Source organism: Wyeomyia smithii, chromosome 3, assembly GCF_029784165.1.
Source record: "Wyeomyia smithii strain HCP4-BCI-WySm-NY-G18 chromosome 3, ASM2978416v1, whole genome shotgun sequence".
Taxonomy (NCBI): Eukaryota; Metazoa; Arthropoda; class Insecta; order Diptera; family Culicidae; genus Wyeomyia; species Wyeomyia smithii.
Genome location: NC_073696.1, coordinates 67,395,486 through 67,417,467, shown reverse-complemented (window position 1 = coordinate 67,417,467; position 21,982 = coordinate 67,395,486). Strand labels below are relative to the sequence as shown.

Sequence of the window (21,982 nt, the reverse complement as noted above, 5' to 3'; positions counted from 1 at the left end):
CAATTTCTGTTATTTTAACACCTAACGGGATCAAATTGAAAACACAACCTGAAAGGTTTTTCTCATAACACACTAACAGCTTCTGTTACAATTTTGTTTTGCCCTTCTGATCGGGACATCAGCTTATAACTCGAGTTTTTGGTGAATTTTGAAACAAGTCTTTGTGAAATAGGAATTAACCGCATTTTGCATCGTTTGACATCAAAATTAAAAAACAAAAGTTTTGAGTTGTGCCGGTGTTGCATGAAAGCGACGATATCCCCATTTGACTGTAAGGACGTGGCCGGCACCGTTATTGGTCTATCAAAAATCGGGTCATTGAATGATGCACAGTGAGAATGAATTACCACTCCCAGTTATTTTTCAGTTGATTTATTGTGCATCTTGAGTGGATCGGACCTATCACGGAGTAACAACCATTGATATGTACCTAGCGGCAGTGTTGCGAAATTTCGACACAGAAAAATGAAAAAGATACAACAGCAGTTTCACTCTCACTCTCTTCAAACTGATATTGAGTGTCACCCGTGTCAATTATCAGTCAATAATCATGTCAGTGATATAAATGATATATCTTAATTAATATCAAATCTATTTGATCTGAGCCAATCCCTTGCTTGAATTCAATGAAGCAGATAGGCACCTTCATCCTACACCGTATAAACATCGCTAGAGCAACATAGCGTGTGTGAAATCACAGAAATGCTACCAGTCAGCATTACCACTGTCAACTTATTGGAGTAGAAAGCAATTATCACTTTCAGCTCGTTCGTGTTGATACTGATATTCGTAGCTCTCAGTGTCAACAGAGAATCTATCACTGACAGTGAAAATTTGCAACCCTGCAGCAGTGTTTTTACCAATTGGTAATTCGGCTCAATGATGGCAATTTTGGTCACAGGTTGTTTTCAAACACAATTTTTTATCTAGGCCAAACAAAAAATAAACGTGTTTGAAAGCAACCCGTGACCAAAATTGCCATCATTGAACCGAATTGATATGTACAGTCAGAACTAAGCTAAGCTACTTTGTTTCATCTACTGTATTACTGTCCTGATAAAAATTTCAAACCCAATTTCAAATTTATTGTCGCTCAAACAACTCCCGGGCCCTTGGTTTGACGTTGGTAGCCTAGTTCCTATTTCTTCGAGGAAAACTCTTGTCAGTATTGTTCATCCCATCTTGTGCCGCTTTTATCAAGCTCTTTTAATTATATTCTCGCAGTTCGGAGTAGAACACCATCTCTGCGCCGGTTTTCAGAGGAAGTTGTATCGCGTTATCGAAGTATCGATACCTTTGCCAATATCCCTGCAGCCAATTATTCGTGTATTTATAGTTTGTTGCCTTCGCTTGCCTTCGATTATTCCTAGATCTTGATTCTGTTGAATTATTCGGAGCTCTTATTTGTTGAATTGAAGACCTGCTTCCTGGTAAGCGTTCAATTTAAATTTCTGTTCAAAGGTAAATAGCTCGGCTCAAGTTAATTGAATTATGTTAGATTACTGTGAAACCATTGTACGCCAGTTCACGAGTGGTCATTATCAGTCAGGAACTTTTATTGGTTTTCTTCCATGAAAAAGTGCATCTGCATCACTACGCTCTCTAATCCATGCCAAATCAGCAACGTTGTTCAGATCTGATTCGACCACTTGCAGAAAATTGGAGTAGGAACAGCTCTGCTGGCGGTGTGAGGAGTCACGTAAGCGCACATGTCACCATTGCTACTGCTGGCTCATTATTGGCTGGCTACTCAACAGAGGGACAACGGTCGATTAGCAAGACGTGGACCTACACGTTTCTAACTGGTAGCTAGCCGTTTGCAGAGCGTGAAAGCTTTTCCGCTCTCTATTAAGTAAGATTATTGCCAGTTCGTATGGTATCTACAGAAGGACATTACCGGGTATGTAGTCGACTCGCATTGGATTACACGTTCTATGTACTGTAATCATTATCTGTACAGTCCATTACTGCAGCGTCAGATGCGGTTTTCTGCTTACACGAGATAGAAAGATCGCAGGAATGTGCACGAATAAAGTTGGACACTATGACTGGAACAAACTTCTCCCTTTTCGTACAAAATTTGCGTAGCCCTTCTCCGCTCCTCGTGTGTGGAATTGAGCTGTTTATGGCTCGTGAGCTATCGGTTTGCCTCGTGATAGGACCACAAAATCGACTTCTGAAAGGACCGCACCCCGATCACGTGGTTCTAGATAAAACAATCCGACGTACGTTGCATTGTTTGACCAAGTTGATATGAGCATAATCGATGCACGGACTGTTGTTTTAACGATGCTTAGGATTTGTCCAGTTCGGGGGCCAAAAGGAGGCAAATTCTCATCTGTCGTCAAGTTATTCGGGCTGCCATGGCAATGAACGAAATATGGCATGGACAGAAAGAATCGAAAGGCACTAGCCAGAGAGTAAAGGTCCTTAGACTGGAATGCGGTCGCATAAAGAAAACACTTAATGTAACCACACTTCCACAGTGGTCTTGCTGTTATAAGTGCACTTGCCGGCAACACATGAGGGCAGAGGCAGACACGTGTAACCAGAGGTTGAGCAAACCCTGTTTGCTCGTCATTAAATAGCATTAAGCGTTTGTTTACTCTAGACGTGCACAGGAAGCGTCCGGCGAATGTGTATGTGTGTAAGTTTTGTCCGCACGTTTGGTTGGTATTTTCTCTAAAATAAAACTCCACAGAGAAATTCTCATTATACTTTATATTAAGAGATTGGGTGCGAAGTAAACGTTGAAAAGCCGGAGTGAAGGTAAATTATATAAACAACGTCCTGTGGTTTGAGAAAAGGGTGCTGCACAACTTGTCTTAACCAGATTTCAAATAAATACCATTCTGGTATTTACCATTTTAGTTTATTAGTCATGGTAGACTTTTGGCATCCAATCTCTTTAGCAGTGGCAGCTGCCGCGAAACTCTGACAGCTGCAATGTTCAGCGTGAAACAACAAAAGGGCTAAAGGGTGTAAGCAAAGTTCAACTCTCACTCAATGTTTTGATGAAAAGTAAAGCTGCGTTATACAAAAGTAACAAATTAAATGTGTAGCAAAAGATTTTCACCAATAGTAGGTCAATTCTGCAGTATACATGAAATTTTCATACGCCCTCAACTATTAGTTCTCATGAACCTACAAAATTTATTATGAATTATATTTGTTATGCGTTGTTTACTTTAAGCAGGAATGTGTCATTTGTTTTATTTTTTATATTTCATTGATCTACAAAAAATCACATAATTACTGCGAAAGGTCAGCAAAAATGCAACCAAACTCTGACGAATATTTTTCCTGCATTCCTATCGTTGGTGTCTACGAAATACGCTAGACAGGTAAACGAGCACATTTTATTGCGATGATTGTAAAACATTCCTATCGTCAAGGTAATGTTAAGGCCATTGGGAGGCATATCGTACATTCCTTGAATAATCTAAGGCAAACAAAGTCAGCTATTCGCTATATAAACAAAATCACTCTACCCGTGCAAATCACACACAAACACAGAAAAAAATGGGTGAGATTGTACACCAACGTTTGACCGGATATTTTCAACCCAAATTCAATTTTTTTTGCAGGTTTTTTATTTTTGTGCCTTAAAATAACTCCTTTGACTCATTGCATGCGCGTCTTCCATTCAAACGCAAAATTTCGATTTTTAAAAATTGCGGTGATAACACGATGAAAATACGAAATTGAATTTATATTCAAATTATTTTCTACCGCGTTTGTTCCGTTGAAATACATATGTTAACTTCACAATGATGACAAAATTTATCACCTGTTGTTCTGTTGATATCCGCGGGGTGAAGTCTGTATATAAAAAAACCTCAAACCCTCACTAGTGTTCTTGCCTTCTCTCAACTTAGTAGCGCTCGTGTTTATTGCCCATTTCTTCTCGGTGCGACGCGCATTGCTTCGAGCAGGCAGCGCACATAGATAAATTCTGGTTTTCCTACGCGCAACGCTCTGCGCTGCGGACGATCATATGCCTTTATCCGCCAACGGGCATATTTTCCACCTCCCACCATAATCCCGAGAGAGATGGTAAAATGCGCGACCGTCGATCGAGCGGGCGAATGGAGACGCGCGATTGAATGAATCTATTTTAATGGGGCTCATTTATATGATGCGGCGTGTAGATTACCGCGCATTCTACCACGGTGGGTTTAGCAAGAACAAAACCTGTACATTACGACTCTGGTATTTTAACTTATTATAATTTAAAATAAAAGAAATTTATTTCCAAGAATCATTATAGTCATTACTATTATATATGTGAAACTAATGTCCCTCGTGTAACTTTCGACATCACCGTCCCCCAGGCCTTAAAGTGAAATCTGAAAGGGGCAAGTCAACTATAATCCAACAGCACCGCTCGTTCGTGGTTGGCGTAGGTGAAAAGAAACTAAAATGATTTGCTGCGCGTGAAAAAGTTACTGTTTCACGATTCAGTATGTTTTGATTTGGACTGCCTAGTCGACAGTGCCGGTATTATAAAGTGTCGTCGCAATACCGAAACTGGCGCCGCCGGTCGGCAGCAGCTGTTTTATGGTTACATTTCAACAAATACCGGGACTGACCGGATGGCGACGCGTTGCCACTGCGTAAATTTAATATTTCGTCACCGGTTTTAAGCCCGGGGGATCAACGGAGGAATGTATGTCATACTGAGAACTAGAATGGCATGCCAGGTAGATAATTTGTTTAAGATTTGCAGCCAACTCAAGATTATGAAATTGCACATTATAATGTGTGACAATGTTGTAAGAACAGGCACCGAAGGCACTGCCCTTAAAAGCGAAAGCTAAAAATGGCCGCTTTACGACCCTACACAGCTGACAAAGGTTGAGAACTACCAGTAACATGTAAAACATTTCAACCCGGGCTTTCAAACAGTGATAGGTCCCGTAGGGACGTTATGCAAATGCCATTACATCGTTGCACTTTACAGCCTATCAATCATGGTTTCTTGTACGCACACAACAATTGCTTTTAGCACAAGTTCAAGGCAACCACGGGGGGGGGGGGGTCAAAGTTTTCCCTGTCAAACAAACTCTGACTAGTTCGCAAGGTAGCAAGCAATATTCTCTACATTTGATTAGACGAACGAACCTGCCTGTTGACTTCGATATGATTGTTGAGCATCGACTCGGGTAGGATTTTCTTTTATTTGTCGATGAATCAATCCCACTCCTACCAAAGTTTGATTGCGTTGTACGTTGCGCTAGAGAATAACAATCTTTTATTTGTATGGCTCACCCAGAGGATTACAACATCGCATCACATCGCATAGAAAGAAAACAGCACCGGTTCGTAGAGGAGCAAAATCAAGTTTATAACGAAAGGCGTAACCTAATGCGCTCGTCAAGTGGGTTTATGCTCTTGTAATATATTTGCTTTGTCGGGGAGCGGTGGATGGGTGAGGCTCATTATGTCGTTGATGTGCTGTGTGTTGCCACTAGATTTTTTATTCGACGAGCCGAGCGGCAACCGGTTTAACTCGACAGGTTTCTCATCTTATGAAATAGCAGAATAGCGAAACTTTGTGGCAATGAAATAATGGAAACCAACAGCATGCTTGAACAAACAATCCGGCGTCAGCATAGTAGTCGAACAAACAACCAGGCGAAAGCGTCGTTTTTGATAGAATTAATATCTTGGATGTATGACCTTCGAAAGACACCGTAAGACGATGAACGCCGTTCCTTTGTGCAAATGTTGCCTCTGGCTCGCTAATATTCAAACAATTAACCATTTGCAGGTTTTGGTATACTCTTATGTGGGAAGGCTCCGAGGATGCGCTAGGTTTATTTGATGAACATCATTACGCATCTTGAATGATATTAAATTAATGTATTATAAGTGAATATTCAAGGATTGGCAACGTTTATAATAAACACTTAAAAAAAGAAGCCGAAAATCGCTTAATTTGAAAAACAGTGTTTCGAGGTAATAGCAGTTAAAGTTTCAAGCTTAATGTATGCTGAGCAAGACGTGCTTCAAAATGCTGTAACTGCTGCTTGAATCTCTGCGAAAATTTGGGAAAATATCCTTGAAGAGCTCTGTTCTTTGATTAATGATTTGCATGATAATACGGGTTAGTTTTCTCGAGTTTATCAATCAATTGCCGGCAAGCAATAAAGGTTTTCTATTCATAGCATGAAGTCTTGATAATAATTATCAATCTGACATTTGAACATTTCAAAAATCTGTTTTCGACTCCACACAATAATAGATACGATTACAATATCGGATTTCTTGCGCTAAACTGTATCATTTGTCATTGAAAATCTGTATAGTGATGAGGTGAAATGGTGTTGAAGCCACAAATTGCCGACTTCGAGCCAACACTTCGAGTTTTCAAAGGCACAAGTCTCAGTAAAAGGCAATGCATCACCTCTGGAAACGCTACTTTATGTTTGATGTGGTGAAGCAAACATAAAATAACGTTTTCACAGGGAACGTTTCAACTATTTCCGAGTTTTGTGCTTTTGGAAATTCGAAGTGGTGGCTCGAAGGCGGCCATTCGTGGCCTCAGGGGCCATTTCACCTTAAGCAGCCCAACTGAAAATAGCAGATAATGCTAGTCAAAGCAAAGCCCACGTAGACCCATGAGAAAAAAACTGGGTTACAATTTGTTAAAAAAGTAGGCGTAAAGGGGAGAGTCTTTTTTTCTTGCTTTGGAAAATCGAAGTGTCACTTAAAAACATCCGGAAACATTTTGGGTTGGAATACACATCTCTTTCTCCCTAAGGTAATAAATTACTTTACTGTTGGTATGTTTAGTCGTGGATTACACTGGTGAACACAGGTTTTGCCCAAGAGCTTAGAAAATATGGAAGCTTATAGCTTTTCAACCATTCCTGTGAATTTTGGTGCCCCTAGTGAAGACATTTTTTTCAAACACTTTGATGAATTGAATGAATGAGAACCCGGCGAGCGATTTCTATGCGAACTGTTGACATACTTCTGCTTACACTCACTAGAGTCACCAAAATTCACTGGAATGCACACTGTTTCCAAAGCTGCAAAAATGTGATCGAAATTATTTTGAATAAAAAAAAAGATTTTAGAGCCGCAGTGTGTTTAGTAAAAATGTTCCATTATTTATTTTCCATCTTCTAGAAATTGCAACTGTATGATTAATCCGCTTGACAGTGAGAAAAGAACCTAACTTTTCTCATTTTGAAATGTAAAAATCTTCTTTGTTCGGCAAAGTTGTAGCACATTTTACCAGAAACAACTTTGTTGAAGGCACTATACTTTTTTCTACCTATGAAAATGGACTTTTGTGGAGTTTTTTATAGATTGCCCCTAAAAATGAATTGTTTTATATTAAACTTTTAATAGGGATTTTCTACAATTTTTCAATGTTCTACAAGGTTGTTCGCTATAATGAAATAAACAATTTTTTCGAAGAAAGTTTATTTTTATCTCACAAATTTGTTTTGGTATTGACGATTTTTACTAAAATAATGCACTAATTTACACTAATTACTTTTTACTCAAAACATTCAATTTTGGAGCTGTAGTGTGTTCAGCAAAATTATTTTATTTTTTATTCTTCATTTTGAAGAAGTTGAAATTCCGTGATTCATCTACTTAAAAGTGAGAAACGAATTTATTTTCCTCATTTTTGCATATAAAAATCCACTTTGCTGAATAAAGTTGTAACATATTTTATAAGAAACAACTTTGTCGAAGACTCCACACTTCTATCTACCAATTTAAATGAACTGTTGTAAAGTTTCATTTAGAATGCCTCTTAAAATCATATTTTTTTCAATATAACTTTTTATTGTGATTTTCTGAAAACTTTAAATGTTCTACAATGTTGTTTGCTATAGTTTATTTTATCTCTTACATTTATTTAGTTATTGAAGATTTTTTTATTATATAATGCACTAATTTACTCACAGATATCTACAAAGACAGCATGCAAGAGAAAGCCAGAGACAATTGCCTACATCTAAACTGAATGGTGTTTTATTTATACTTTCATATAGAAATGGTTTTGTCTGCAGATATTTGCAGATTTTGTAGATATCTGTTAGTAAATTAGTGCATTATTCTAATAAAAATCGTTTAACCTACGAAATGTGAGAGATAAAAATAACTTTTCTTCGATGAAATTGTTCGTTTCGTTATAGCAAATAACATTGTAGAACATTGAAAAGTTTTAGAAAATCACTATTAAATGTTACTTTGAAAAGATTTTAGAAGCAATCTACAGAAAACTCCACAAAGATTCATTTGAATAGGTAGAAAGAAGTATGGTGTCTTTAGCGATGTTATTTACTATAGAATGTGTTACAACTTTGCGGAACGTAGTGTATTTTTTTTTATGTAAAATTGAAAAAAATGAAGTTCGTTTCTCAAATTTAGGTGGATTAATCACAAAATTTCAGTTTCTATACCATGAAGAATAACATAGTGTAACAATTTTTTTTTCTGCCTTGGCTTCTATATATGACTCTATAAGCAAAAACCAAATATTCCTGAGTTTGGACCTATTTCACTTCAAAAGGCAAAATGCCGCCATTTTTAGTTTTTGAGAAATCTGAAATTTTCAATATATTTTCGACGCCATTTTTTTAAAGCCAAAATCAAAATTCTAAAAGTTTGTCCACATAAAAACGTTCTCTTACTCATCTTTAACAAAAAACAGATCTTAAATCGGACAAAACCTGACTTCAAAACGGTGATTCTACGAAAGTAGTTCTGATAACGTTTTAATATCTTTCACAAAAGAATATAATATTAAGTATGTAGAGTATTAATGGATCCACTAATATATGAAGGTAGAAGTCGAATTATATCTTATATTATTATTATTATTATATATATATATATATATATATATATATATATATATATATATATATATATATATATATATATATATATATATATATATATATTATTTATAATTTCGATCACGTTTTCGCAACTATAAAAATACTGTTTTTGAGCTCTAACGAAACTTTTTTTTCACTTTTGTCGACCAGTATTAGTTTTCAAATACTTGGATCTTGAAAACACTCTATGTAACATTGTCTAAAATATGGCTTAAATGCATTTTTAGACGCAAGTATTTCTGTTCTGAATCTGTTTGTATTTAATCATTGAAATGCGTTTAAAGCATATTTTTGCTGATGCTCGCTTTCTTTGTCTACACAAAAATAATCTAAAGATAACTGTACAATTACAAAGGCACGAAAAATCGGCTGTCTGTCGCTAAGTAACGCTTTGTTTTCCTTTCTCCAATGCAAACATACTTCTTCATTCCGCGCCTACTAGTTGATCAACCCGCTACAGCATGCTCCGCATAAGATGTTTTTCTTTGCGGTTGAAATAAACTGCACCTCCATGGAATGATAATATTAGACAGCTTTTTTGCCAAATACAGAGTTACTTTATCAGCTACGTTGTATTCTCTCTGGAAATGTCAAAATCGCAAGCAAAACACACGACATAAAAAAAAAATTTATATGAGAAAGCAAATTGAAACTCCTTATTTGAAAGGAATGAATTCAACATTTGTACAGAAGTTATAATCATTCGATCGTTCACCTTCCAGCATACGCGCAAACAATTATTCATCCGCAAAATTAATGATTTCCCCCAAATACTACTACAATACAACATTCTCTCCGTACACTTTCCACCATTCTCGTTGCCATGACGAACAATTGAGACAAATTAACACCTCGCCCGATTCGTTTCAGACCATTTCGGCCTTTGATACCAGAGCTGGAATGGTTCAATTTAATTCCCATTTTCACAAAGCAAGCAACGATTAAAGAAGACGGCCGTAAGCAGTAAAGCAAACCGGAAAACGGCCTGGCAACGGGAACGCGAACGAACCCATAGAAACATGGCTTTTCTTTTCGACTCGTCACGGCACCGGCTGGGAGCGGCGATGGATGGCTGCCCAGGCGTGGCAACTCTTCGGGCTTCAAGGGTAACACCAGGCGAAAGTTCAAGTGGATTTGGTTGGAGTGTGTGTATGCATGAAGGTATGTGTGTTCTGTCACTTTCGATGGTCCCCTTAGTTTAACTAGTGGGGAGTAGATATTGCAAGTTAGCGACGATTGACATAATATTCGTTAAGCAGGTGCAGAATATCGACATATCTCGGGTTTCAAAGGTTGCTATGACTGTGTTGAATTTTGATATTATGCGATAATCTAACTTGTTGTATAAGCTGCTATAAACATGATACTTCCTACGTTTCGATAATCCATTTATCAACTAGTTCAGCGTTTCTCAACCTGGGGTACGCGTACGCCTAGGAGTACGCGAGAGCCTTCAGGGGGTACGCGAAAGAAAAATCAGTAATGGCGGACACCGAGAGAAATCAATAATTATAATACTTCATTTATTGTTCAAACTTCCTCTTAAAACATGACTGTAGCAATCAAACAAATCACAGTTCAATTTAAAACTTAAACTAGAGTACCACAATATGATCTACCACTACTCTCTCCCACCCTGCAAGAACATTCCTAGCCAGGGGATACAATTAATTTGGAAAACATCGCCAAGGGGTACGCGGACAAAAAAAGGTTGAGAACCGCTGAACTAAGGAATGTTCATTTTATAAAACGGACATTTTGAATAGACGATAAAAACTAAACATTAACTCCAAATTTGATGAATCTTCCTTTATCGTGTAGTTGAGTTTGTTGACATTGTGCCGGTGTTTTGGTTTTGGTGTCGGAACGGTTAAGTTTCGGAAAATGGCACGAATCGATCAAGATACTCGTTTTTGGATTGTTCAAAAGTACTGTTCCGAGGGACTATCCTGTAGAAATATTGCAAAACTTGTGAAAAGGTCTAAGTCTACTGTGTACCAGATCATCAGAAAGTTTGGAGAATACGATTATCTTGAAGATTTGCCAAGATCCAAAACCAGAAAAGGTGCGGCTATTCCACAAATCGAGCAGAAGTGTGTGAAGCTTTTACTGTCCAATGAATGTGACTCTGTGCGAAAAATTGCTTAAAAACTCAGAGTTAGTATAGGAACGGTTCAAAATATCAAACGAAGGAATAACATCAGAACCTACAAAAAACAGAAGACACCGAAACGGACCGAGGAACAGCATGAACGGGCAAAGGAACGATGTCAGAGGTTGGATAGGATACTGAAAAAGCAATGAAACTGTTGCATTTTAATGGATGACGAGACTTACTGAAAACTGGACGCAACAACACTTCCGGGGCCACAATTTTTCAATTCTATTGTAGGTAGGGAAGTACCAGATGTAAAACGATCGATTAGAATGGACAAGTTTGGTAAGAAAGTGCTTGTATGGCAAGCTTTTTGTTCTTGTGGAAAAAAAGTTTGCCATATTTCACAATAGGAACCATAAGCGCTGAGAATTACCGGAAGGAGTGCATTCAAAAACGTCTTGTTGCTGTGTATCGTCAACACAAGACCCCACCAATGTTCTGGCCAGACCTTGCATCCGCCCACTACGCTGCTGCCACTCTTGAAATGCTGAAGAAATATACGATTAAATTCGTCGAAAAGGTGAATAATCCACCAAATTGTCCAGAGCTACGTCCGGTTGAACGCTATTGGGTAATTATCAAGCGGTATCTTCGAAAGGATGGTAGAGAAACACAGTCAATTGATGAGTTCAAGAAAATGTGGTCATCTGCAAGCCGAAAAGTTAAGCCAGAAACTGTAAAGAGGCTTGTGAGTGGAGTTCGAGGAAAAGTTCACCAGTTTTATAGTTGGATGAACTTAGTTAGGTTTTACATTTTGTACTTTTTGTTGAAAACTAAACCTTCATTTTGCAAAAAACCGTCTAGAAATTGCTTGAAAAATAATAAAGATATCACCAAAACAAAGTGTCCGTTTGATAAAATGAACAGTCCTTAGTTGATGAATGCAGATTTATTGTTGATAGCCCAAATTGAATTATCATAGTTTGAAAACTAGTGTTCCAATCACAATAACAAACGGAACTAATTGATAGAAATATGTTGTCCCAATGAGGCCTTTTTATATATCAAGATCATTATTGAACAGCCCTTTCGAGGAAAACAATCGTGAAAAACCAATATCATAAAATGACTATTTCAGCAAAACCCAACAGCTGTGCAAACGTGCAATTAAAGAGAAAATTCTCTCGGCTTGGAACGGCTCATAGAACACCAAGTTCATTTGAACTTGTTTCCTATCGGGAAAACCCTACCTATAGAGTGGAAAATAAGCGGAATTTCCTCTCGATGTCGTTTGATGTAATGTAAATGGAATTGTCTTGTTGGTTTAAAGCCAAACAGTTCCAATTCGTGTCATCCTACGCTCCGCTCATCGAATCAGCATTCCTTGAGCTACGCACAGGTTAGATAAAATCGGCCTCGGAGAGTGATACAGTCTCGAACGGTGCACGTCAGCAACATTGTCGTAAACACACGAACCGTCAACATTTGAGCCATCTAAAATTTGCAAAACGTTCATAAATTCGGTTAATTATTTCGCGTGACCTCGTCCTCAAACCATCCGATTCGCGCCGTAAAGCTTAATGGACTATTAAGGCCGACTATTTATCGGTTTTCCTGCTTTGTTGGTAGCGGATGGGCTACCATCTGTGCTAGGTAAAAGTGGCGGAATCACACACAATCAACAGTTGGTTTATAGGTAATAAAACGTTTATTTCAATTACAACATTAAATCGAATCTCTAAAAGGCAGCTCTGTGTTTCATTATCATTTCTGCATGTCATGGTAAATCTTTTATAGAAAAAAAACCATGCCCTACTGGGGGGTTACACGGGCATGTCCTGTCTTGATGGGCACAATTACAGCCGAGTTCTTTAACCAGAGGTTGATAACCTCCGCGACTTGTCATAAGTTCCGGCCGGTTAGTCAATTTCCATGCATGCATTCCATGTAATAAATAAGTGTCACAGTTTACCGGCAGCACACTTACGCGTAGGAAGAATTGATCTCCTGCATCCCACGCGCACCATAATCAACGGGGTGCAATTTTATCCCCCCACTAAAAAATGACTTATGTTTCCACGTGTCCGCCCGTAAAAGGACTTTTCTCCTACCTAGTGATGCTATTTTAATCAAGTAGAGACATACTAGCCCAAAAAAACGAATCGTGGGACAATATCATCATTCAACAAAGCCGTGTAAGCTGACGAAAACCCATTTTCGTGTTAACATGATGGAAGCGGCTTGGAGAACCAACCGACGCGACGGTCAAGGGAAGGTGAATATTGCCTGGTATCGACGGAAAAGAAAATGATTTTCCTACTCAAGACTGTTTTATTTCATACCGTCGCAAAGATGTCGTGTTAAATTTTCAACCGTCGAGCATCAGCAACAGGGCTGTGAAGAATCTCTACAATGAGCGCGCGTGAAGTGTGAAAAGGCAATACCATAAATCGACCAAAGGAATGCAAAACACGAATTAATTGAAACGATGTTAAACTGTTGCCTTTGGTGGTGTAGTTTCAAAAATAAAATAAAGCAAGAGCCGCGTTATTTTGCACTGGAAAATACTCGATCATTCCATTTTGTTATTCTACCAACAATACGGAGTAACAGACGATTGGCTGCTGTAAACATTCTACCTAAAACGTTCTGGTAGACTCAGCCGCCACGTGTCAAAAAATGTCTTAATTTAGGCGAGTTCATTAGCAGCAGCAGCAGCAGCAGCAGCAACAGTCAGATCTGATGAAGCTGAAGTGAAGAAATAAAGCACGAATACGAACAAAAGAATGCCTCTAATCGAGCGTGTGCGTGCCTCGAGAAGAAAGCAGAACAAAGAGATTGCCTCTGTCGCAAACTACGATTATTCAAAGTGTTTAATCTGAGTGAAATAAAGGTGGATGTGCAGTCCATTACACGTGTGTATTTTATAACGATTCTGAGTAGGATTAAATCACGAAAACGATATTCTAAATTCCGATCGAAGCACTCTAGGAATTGCGCTGTATTCGGGTTACTTTAACTTATTGAAAATATCAGCACCAACCAATCTGGTAGATTTTCAATAAAGATTTTTTCGGGTGGCTCATTGACTTTGAAAGCCATTATTAAACAGCTCATCAAAGACAATAAAGCAAATAAACAAACTAAAACAGACCACCTAGGCAGTGATGAAGGTGCTGAGGTCAGAAAAAATAAAATTATCTTAAACATCTGCAATTAACAGTGTTTGCAGTCGGCAGCGAGGATAAAAAATTTGCTTTTAGTTATTAAGATACTTTAGAAAGTAAGCTACCAGATATAATTGGCGCCGTTAAACATTGAATTGTATTTGTGCCGTGTCAAATAAACTATAGATGAGGAAAAAAAAAACAGTGTTTGCTAACAATAAAATTTTTGTGAGCAAAATCATTTCAAATCGCCTGGAAATACGCGAAAATTTAATCGACCATTTTTGATTTGAATGAAACTTTGCACACGTATTTGGCTTAGCAAACTTAGCATTTTTCACAGGTGGAGAGAATTTTTACACCCATGAGTTACATTCTAAAAGGGCGTATGCCTTTTGGCATAGGTTTTATTCGAAGCATTGTAGCCCAGAAACCGTTGGTTGTATAGAAAAACTGTCTGAGAATGAGTTGCAGGGAATTGAAAATGCATAATAAAAAAAAATATACACTGTACAAAAAAAAATTTTTTTGACCAAAAAAAATTAAAAATAAACATTAAATTTCAATTTAAAAAAAAAGTTGAATTTTTTTTTTAAAGAAACTTGACGTTAATACGTAACTTTTAAAAAAAAAGTCCAGGATGGAGAAATGAAAAATATTTTTTTATGGTAGATTAATTTTTTTATGAAAATTCTAATTCAAACATTTTTCAAAATATTTGTATTCTGATGATTTTAAAAAATGCAGAGAGTCATTTTAAATCAAAAAGCTCTTGGTAGTAAACATTCTAAAGGCATTGGTTTTCGAGTTATTTCTAATTTAAGCTCGAACAATTATTAAAATTTAGGAAAATACACGTTTTTCTTAATTTGTCCATGGTTCTCCAGCAAAAACCATACATTCATTGGAATGCTTGATCAAAAATATACAATTCAGTCTTTGACAACAAAACGATTGGGCGAACGGTTCTCGAGAAAAGAGTTAAAAGTTCTAAGTGATATAAATATATATAATAATCAAATATTTATTTTCGAGTTTCATTATCTTAGGAACATATTTTTTTTGACATAGATACTTTACAGAACTAGTTCACCTTATATTTTATATACATCATAAGTAAATGATTCGTCATCTTTTGAAAACAGCTTCGTTTGTATCTTATTTTCTGGAATCGGAACAAAAGAGTAATACTTTTGTGTGGCAGCTATTATTATAGATTTTTTTTAAATATTGCTCAATTCTGTTACTCCTTGTTCATATTCTTCATATGATACCCAACTAAATGACATTTTTGATGAATTTTCATTACTTTTCTGACTAGCCCAATCATACAATTCTTTTGCGCTTGTAATGGGATGTTCATGTTCTTTAGCTAAACTTGCATTTCTTGCCATTCGTTTTAATGTGCCACCAATTGCATCGCATGGGCCTTTACCATGAGAAGTCGCGAAAAATGCCACTCTGCATCGACGTTATATCTTGTTTTGAACTTGCAAAGTTTTTTCTATTTTTATATTGTGAGGCAGCTCCATCAGACATTAATATCGCTTTTTTCAACTGTATTTTTGTTTTCAAAAAACTCATTAATTTGGCAATGAACACCTGAACCGCAACAGTATCACACCTGAACCGCAACAGTATCATGATGGAGTACTTCCGATATTATGATGAAGCTGATATTCTTAAGTTTTCCAGATTCTGAATAGTGAACAACGAAGGGATGAATGGTGGCTTGACTATCATTCCAATAACTACACGAATCACAAGTTGATAAAGACGCGTTAAAATGAGCTTGACTGTTCAATATTTTTAATTTTGCAATAACGTTTTCGTTTAATTTGCGTAAGCTTGATGAGCATCGATGATCGGAAAAGGGTATACAGCACTTGGGCTTGATGTATTCCATTTTCACTTTATTCATCTTCACAAAATGCAAACTGTTACTAACACTTCTGGAGAAGTGCAATCGTATTTATATACGGAAACAGATATTATGGGTTACCCAGGAGGTAGGTAGCTTACTTTACAAACAGTTGTTATTAGTAAACAAGTAGGTAGTGTGCACGACAAACATACGTGTAGGTAAGCTAAGGTACAGCGCCTGAGTTCTTTATCCAATCGTTTTGTTGTCAAAGAATGAACTGTATATTTTTGATCAAGCTTTCCAATGAACGTATAGTTTTTGCTGGAGAACCACGGACAAATTAAGAAAAACGTGTATTTTCATAAATAATTATAATTTTTCGAACTCTAATTTAAAATAACTCGAAAACCCTTTAGAATGTTTACTACCAAGAGCTTTTTGTTTCAAAACAACTTTCTGCATCTTTTAAAATCATCAGAATACAAATATTCTGAAAAATGTTTGAATTAGAATTTTTATAAAAAAATTAATCTACCATAAAAAAAATATTTTTCATTTCTCCATCCTGGCCTTTTTTTTAAAGTTGCGTATTAACGTCAAGTTTCTTTAAAAAAAAAATTCAACTCTTTTTGTTTTTAATTGAAATTTAATATTTATTTTTAATTTTTTTGGTCAAAAAAAATTTTGTTTGTACAGTGTATATTTTTTTATGATGCATTTTGAATTCCCTGCAACTCATTCTCAGACAGTTTTTCTATACAACCAACGGTTTCTGGGCTACAATGCTTCGAATAAAACCTATGCCAAAAGGCATACGCCCTTTTAGAATGTAACTCATGGGTGTAAAAAATCGCTCCATCTGTGGAAAATGCTCAGTTTGCTGAGCCAAATACGTGTGCAAAGTTTCATTCAAATAAAAAATGGTCGATATTCGACCATCGGTGATTTGGCGCGATCTTGCTCTATATCGAATTTATTAATAATCTTTGTAAATTCAGTTAAGTAAAAAACAAAACCGTTTAAACCAGGAGATCAACATAAAAAATATCGATACTCAGTATAAGTGATTAGGGGAGAAAAATGGTTTATAATGAGCAATTCTCGCTGAAACCAGGCCACTAGGTGCACAAGGACTTTCGAATTTGATATAAATGCACATATTAGTTAGGAATAGAGAAAAAATGATTATGCCATTTTTGTTTGATTGAATTTGTTGACCCCTCGGTCACCAAGGGGTGAAATAGTTTTTTAAAAAGTTGAAATTTTAGCAATTCTTGATGTTTTATTTGAGCTATATCTCTGAAATTCGTTATGGAACCTACTACAAGTAGCACTTTTCTGTAAAGTGGAATGATAGGGCTTTCATTTGGAGTAATCAGAAGTTTGGCCGCCATCTTGAATTTTGCCGCCATCTTGGATAATATCAGAAAAATGCGATTTTGGGCGTGTTTGCAACTACCGATTTTCGATCTGAGACCAGCATTGGAAAGCTGAGAAAAAATAAGATGCAAGAAAAAAATTAAGTGAGCATAAGTGTTAACCTACCAATTGAACGAATTTTCCAAACGAAGTTTCAAAATATCCAATACATTCCGTGCATAAAACATCAAGAATTGTTAAAATTTCAACTTTTTAAGAAACTATTTCACCCCTTGGTGACCGAGGGGTCAACAAATTCAATCAAACAAAAATGGCATAATCATTTTTTCTCTATTCCTAACTAATATGTGCATTTATATCAAATTCGAAAGACCTTGTGCACCTAGTGGCCTGGTTTCAGCGAGAATTGCTCAATATGGAAAATCATGGAAAAATAATAAAAATATGAGCAATAGTAATTGATCAAACGGAAATTCACAAAATACTTCATTGTTTTGAATGTAAGTTTGTTTTGTTAAAGATATAATAACAGCAGTGTGAATCACATTGTATAACTTAGAAGCCACAAACTATGTTCGTTTTCCAGCAGTTTATCTGACAACCAAGACAAACAGCACGGAAATAGCTTTTCAGTAACCCTAAAATTATATATTCAAAATCAAACAATTTTTATTCATAGAATACTTAAATTCGGTTTGAAAACCCATTACTAAACGGGAACCTGATGCATCTTTCTAATTTAGTATTCTTTACTAGTTTACCTATTGAAGTATTGAAAAAAATTATTTAACCTAAGGACATTGAGTGAATTGAGGTTATCAGGGCCCTTGTTTTAGAAATTCGACACTAGAAAGTTACAGTTGATGATTCTTCTGAGAAATTATTTACCTTCCCACATCTTCTGGCATAAGCCACTTTTCGATCAATCCCCGTAATAGAGACAAGTAATATTTTTCCTGTATTCCCTCGTATGAATCAAACGAAATGAATGCAAAAAAATTACGCCTAAATCGTATAATGCGATGGTTTAAAACGCATGTAGAGGAATCACTGAACAAATGTTTTTTCATGAAATACTGAACCTGTTCTTGATTTTATTATGACTGAGTTTTGCTTGTCGTTTGAAAGAGGATTGATGCGTAGTCATTTACAGATTAGAATAGAGATTGTTTACATTAAAATCTAACCTGTTTTCAACTTAGAACCTAAGAATGAATTAATATCAAACCAAACGCCAACAGTATTATACATTATCGACGCCTGTGTGTAAACTGCAAAAATGCGATTATAGTAGCAAACCAGCACAGCACGACTTATAGCTCCCGGATATCATCTTTTGACGTTTTGACTGACGTAAGACCAGATGTGATCGTCATAGACCCAGCACCAAAATATTCGCTCAAATTTCTGCTTTTGTAAGTAGCACGACGTCGGTGATTTATAACGAGCTTCCATTCACAGAAACCGGCCAACCAGCCAGCGCCCAAAAGAGGGTAGGGTGGGGGAGGGCAGTGGGAGCAGGTCTAGCACGTAACCAATGGCAAATTTTCAAGATTTACACACTTTAGGCTGCTGTGGGTTGCATCCCTTATCAGTATTCCCATAGTGTCATAATGGACTCTTGGTTCTACATAAACTATTTGTAGTAAGTTTTAGTGTGGGTGTTTTCAAATCATGAGTGCATTTGCTAGTGCTTCTGAGATATGATAGGGCACTTAAATTAGAATGTGGGTGGCCGGCTTTTTCACCAACCTTGTTAATGGGGTAATACTCTACTCGTATTTTTCGAATGTGAGTTTAGGCATAGAATTCGATTGCAATCGTGGGAAGTGTATTTGTCTATGAAATATGACGTTTGTACCTACCTTGACCGCTGAAATATTCACCCCTAGGCGTCGATGAAATTCTATATCCAACAGAGATTCCCGAAAGTCTGTTTGCTTCTTTTCGACCTACTGCTTGATATTCAAAAAACTTTCCATCAACACTCAATTTTCTGACTGTCTACTATTACCAAATCGATACCACTCGATGCATATTAGGTTTCCAATCACAAATTGCAGAGCTGTGCGGACCAAAAATAACTTCACTCAGCTGATATGGCCCCAACAGACCTGTAACTGTTCACTACTCAGCTCAAATCACTGTTTTTTTTTTTTTCGTTACTCAGGCATCCATTATGCAGGGTGCCGCATGTTAGTTCAAACGATTCTTCCGGTGTTTTTGTCACTTGGCAAACAACTTGTTGCTTTTCACACTCCAGTATTGGTGGTTCTAGGTGGACGATAAACTTTGCACAACACGATTCGCGAAATGCACAGGGAAAGCTTCAACGGTGGACTGAAACCAGCTCAGCCGATAACCAGGCATATATATCACGAGCAATGAAATGCCGTGCTATAAGCAGCGGATGTGCGAGTAGAAATGTGTTGCTTTCAGTGGTTCGATGTGTGATGCCGGCTTGCCATAAATACCTGAGAGGAAAATTATAGCGGGCGGAAAACCGGCGCATGCGTTCCTCGGCTGACCCGGCTTGCTGTCAGATGATTATAGGTCGTTCCTGGTTGAATTGGTGGTAAACCCTTTGTGTAGAAAATGGGACGAAAGCAAAACTGCAAAAGGCAGAGGGACAAACGATTTTTTTTTCCTAAACAACAGAGTCTGTCGGATGTAATGCATTTTAACAATCAAACTATGATTGGCGATTTTATGGTATATAGGAGCATTCAGAAATATTACATGGCTACGAATTCACCTTATATCAAGGTTGCATTGCAGGAGCCATATTCAATGATTTTAAATATGAACAATTTCACTAAAACCGTCCCAGTTTTAATATTTTTTTCTAAATTGTCATTTTTTATTTGGCCTTAACTTTGCATAGACTTCAGTACCCAGTGCCCTTCAGGTATACAGAGAAGCAAAAATTTAAATTTTAATTCGAAACCAATAGTCTAATAAAACGATTTGTTTATTTTTTGTTAGGTGCGCCCTAAACGCGAATCACTCCGGAAATATATGAGATGAATTTCTACAATTCTCCAATTTCAACTGTATGTATTTTCATCTGTTTTCACTGCGTTGAAGAAAATCAAGAGTTGCCAAATCAGTTCCTGTTAATATGAAAACATCATACTGAAAATATTGAATTATTCCGACATAATTGACATAAATCTACAGCACTGTAGTGGTTACCTAGGTTACCAGTTTTGCACGTAAACAACTACAGCGGATATCTAGGTAACCTACTACGACGGGCTGCGGCTACGTTCATTCATGATAATGAGTTTCTTCCATGATTAGTGATGAATATGGGGGCGTCGTGAGATGAATAATTGAGCAGTGATTCAAGTTTTGAGATGGATATGGAAGCGTTGTGAAAAATGGTTTTGTTTTACAAAATTCAGGATAAATCTAACTAATTTTACTAAACTTTACCCACCAATAGAAATTGGCAGAGTGAGCAAGTTAGGTGTTGAGGAGCTTGCAAATAGTTAATTTAGCATCCCCCCAACCCCCTGCCATCCTAATGGAATACATTGAATTCAAAGTCGTTGAAATACAACAACTACCATAGACTCTAATAACGCATTTAATGCTGATCGATCCAGCAGGCTTAAAATCATCAAAGGTTAACATCGTTCACCCCCCCCCCCTTCCTACCATTTCCTTGCAACGCTCTTGAGATAAAGGAGGTCTAACCTCATACAGTAACTTCGCAAAAATACATTTTAGACTAAAAAACATCTGTGTATAAGTTTGCACGGTTATAGGGGAGGATGTTTTCACGGTCATAAACCACAATCGGTTCAGTAGTTTTTGTGTCTATAGGGAACAGACAGACATTCGGATTTATAGACATAGATTTCTGAGCATGATTTTTTTTTTAATTTTGTATCATTGTCCTTCGATTTCTAAATGAGAATAAAAATCGCTTCAAATCGCTTCAATGACAGTTGGTATATGGGCGAACTGTCATTGTGGCGATTTCGAGAAGTTTTAATTCGTGATTTAAAAGTTGAAGGACAACGATAGCAAATTTTTGAAAATTTTTGCACGTTTTGCTCAGAAAATGCAGCTCTTTCAAATGATATAAAAAAACTGATATAGCTGAACAACCCAATTGATCCTTTTTCGAAAGAATTTGGCAGATGAAAAATACCCTTAACAAACGAAGTGGTTTTTTACGCGGTTTTCGGAATTAACGCGGGTTTTTACGTGGATTTCGGAATGTAAAAAAGACTTGAGTGTATTTGTCAGAAAAAACGAGGCTCAGTATAGTAGATCAGTAAGCGTGTAAAAGGAAGGGTAAAATCATTTTACACCAAGCACGGATAAATAATAAGTATGTCACTTCTCAATAGCGGTATTGCTAATAATAGAAGTGCAAAATACACCAGACACCAAGGCATATCTCACAATAGATTAACGATTACGTGAGTAAGTCCATACAGGAAAATAAGTGTTCCCGTGTTGAGTCAAATTAAGCCAAAGGTTTCACTCCTTATGATGCCATCGTATTTAAGTCAAAAAATATACCTATCGGCCCAAACATTCGAACACTAGAATTCACTTCAATTTTTACTCTAGCCTCTCTCTAAAT

The 21,982-nt window shown here is 36.8% G+C and overlaps 1 protein-coding gene across 1 annotated transcript in view; it reads right to left on the bottom strand.

The window, feature by feature from the left end:
- The window catches only part of LOC129731042 (ras-related and estrogen-regulated growth inhibitor-like protein), a 42,823-nt gene extending 22,837 nt beyond the window's left edge, over window positions 1-19,986 (bottom strand). The window contains exon 1 of the mRNA XM_055690758.1: window positions 19,245-19,986. The gene's annotated coding sequence lies outside the window, so the exon portion shown is untranslated. The remainder of the gene's footprint in view (window positions 1-19,244) is intronic.
- Between the last annotated feature and the right edge of the window lie 1,996 nt (window positions 19,987-21,982).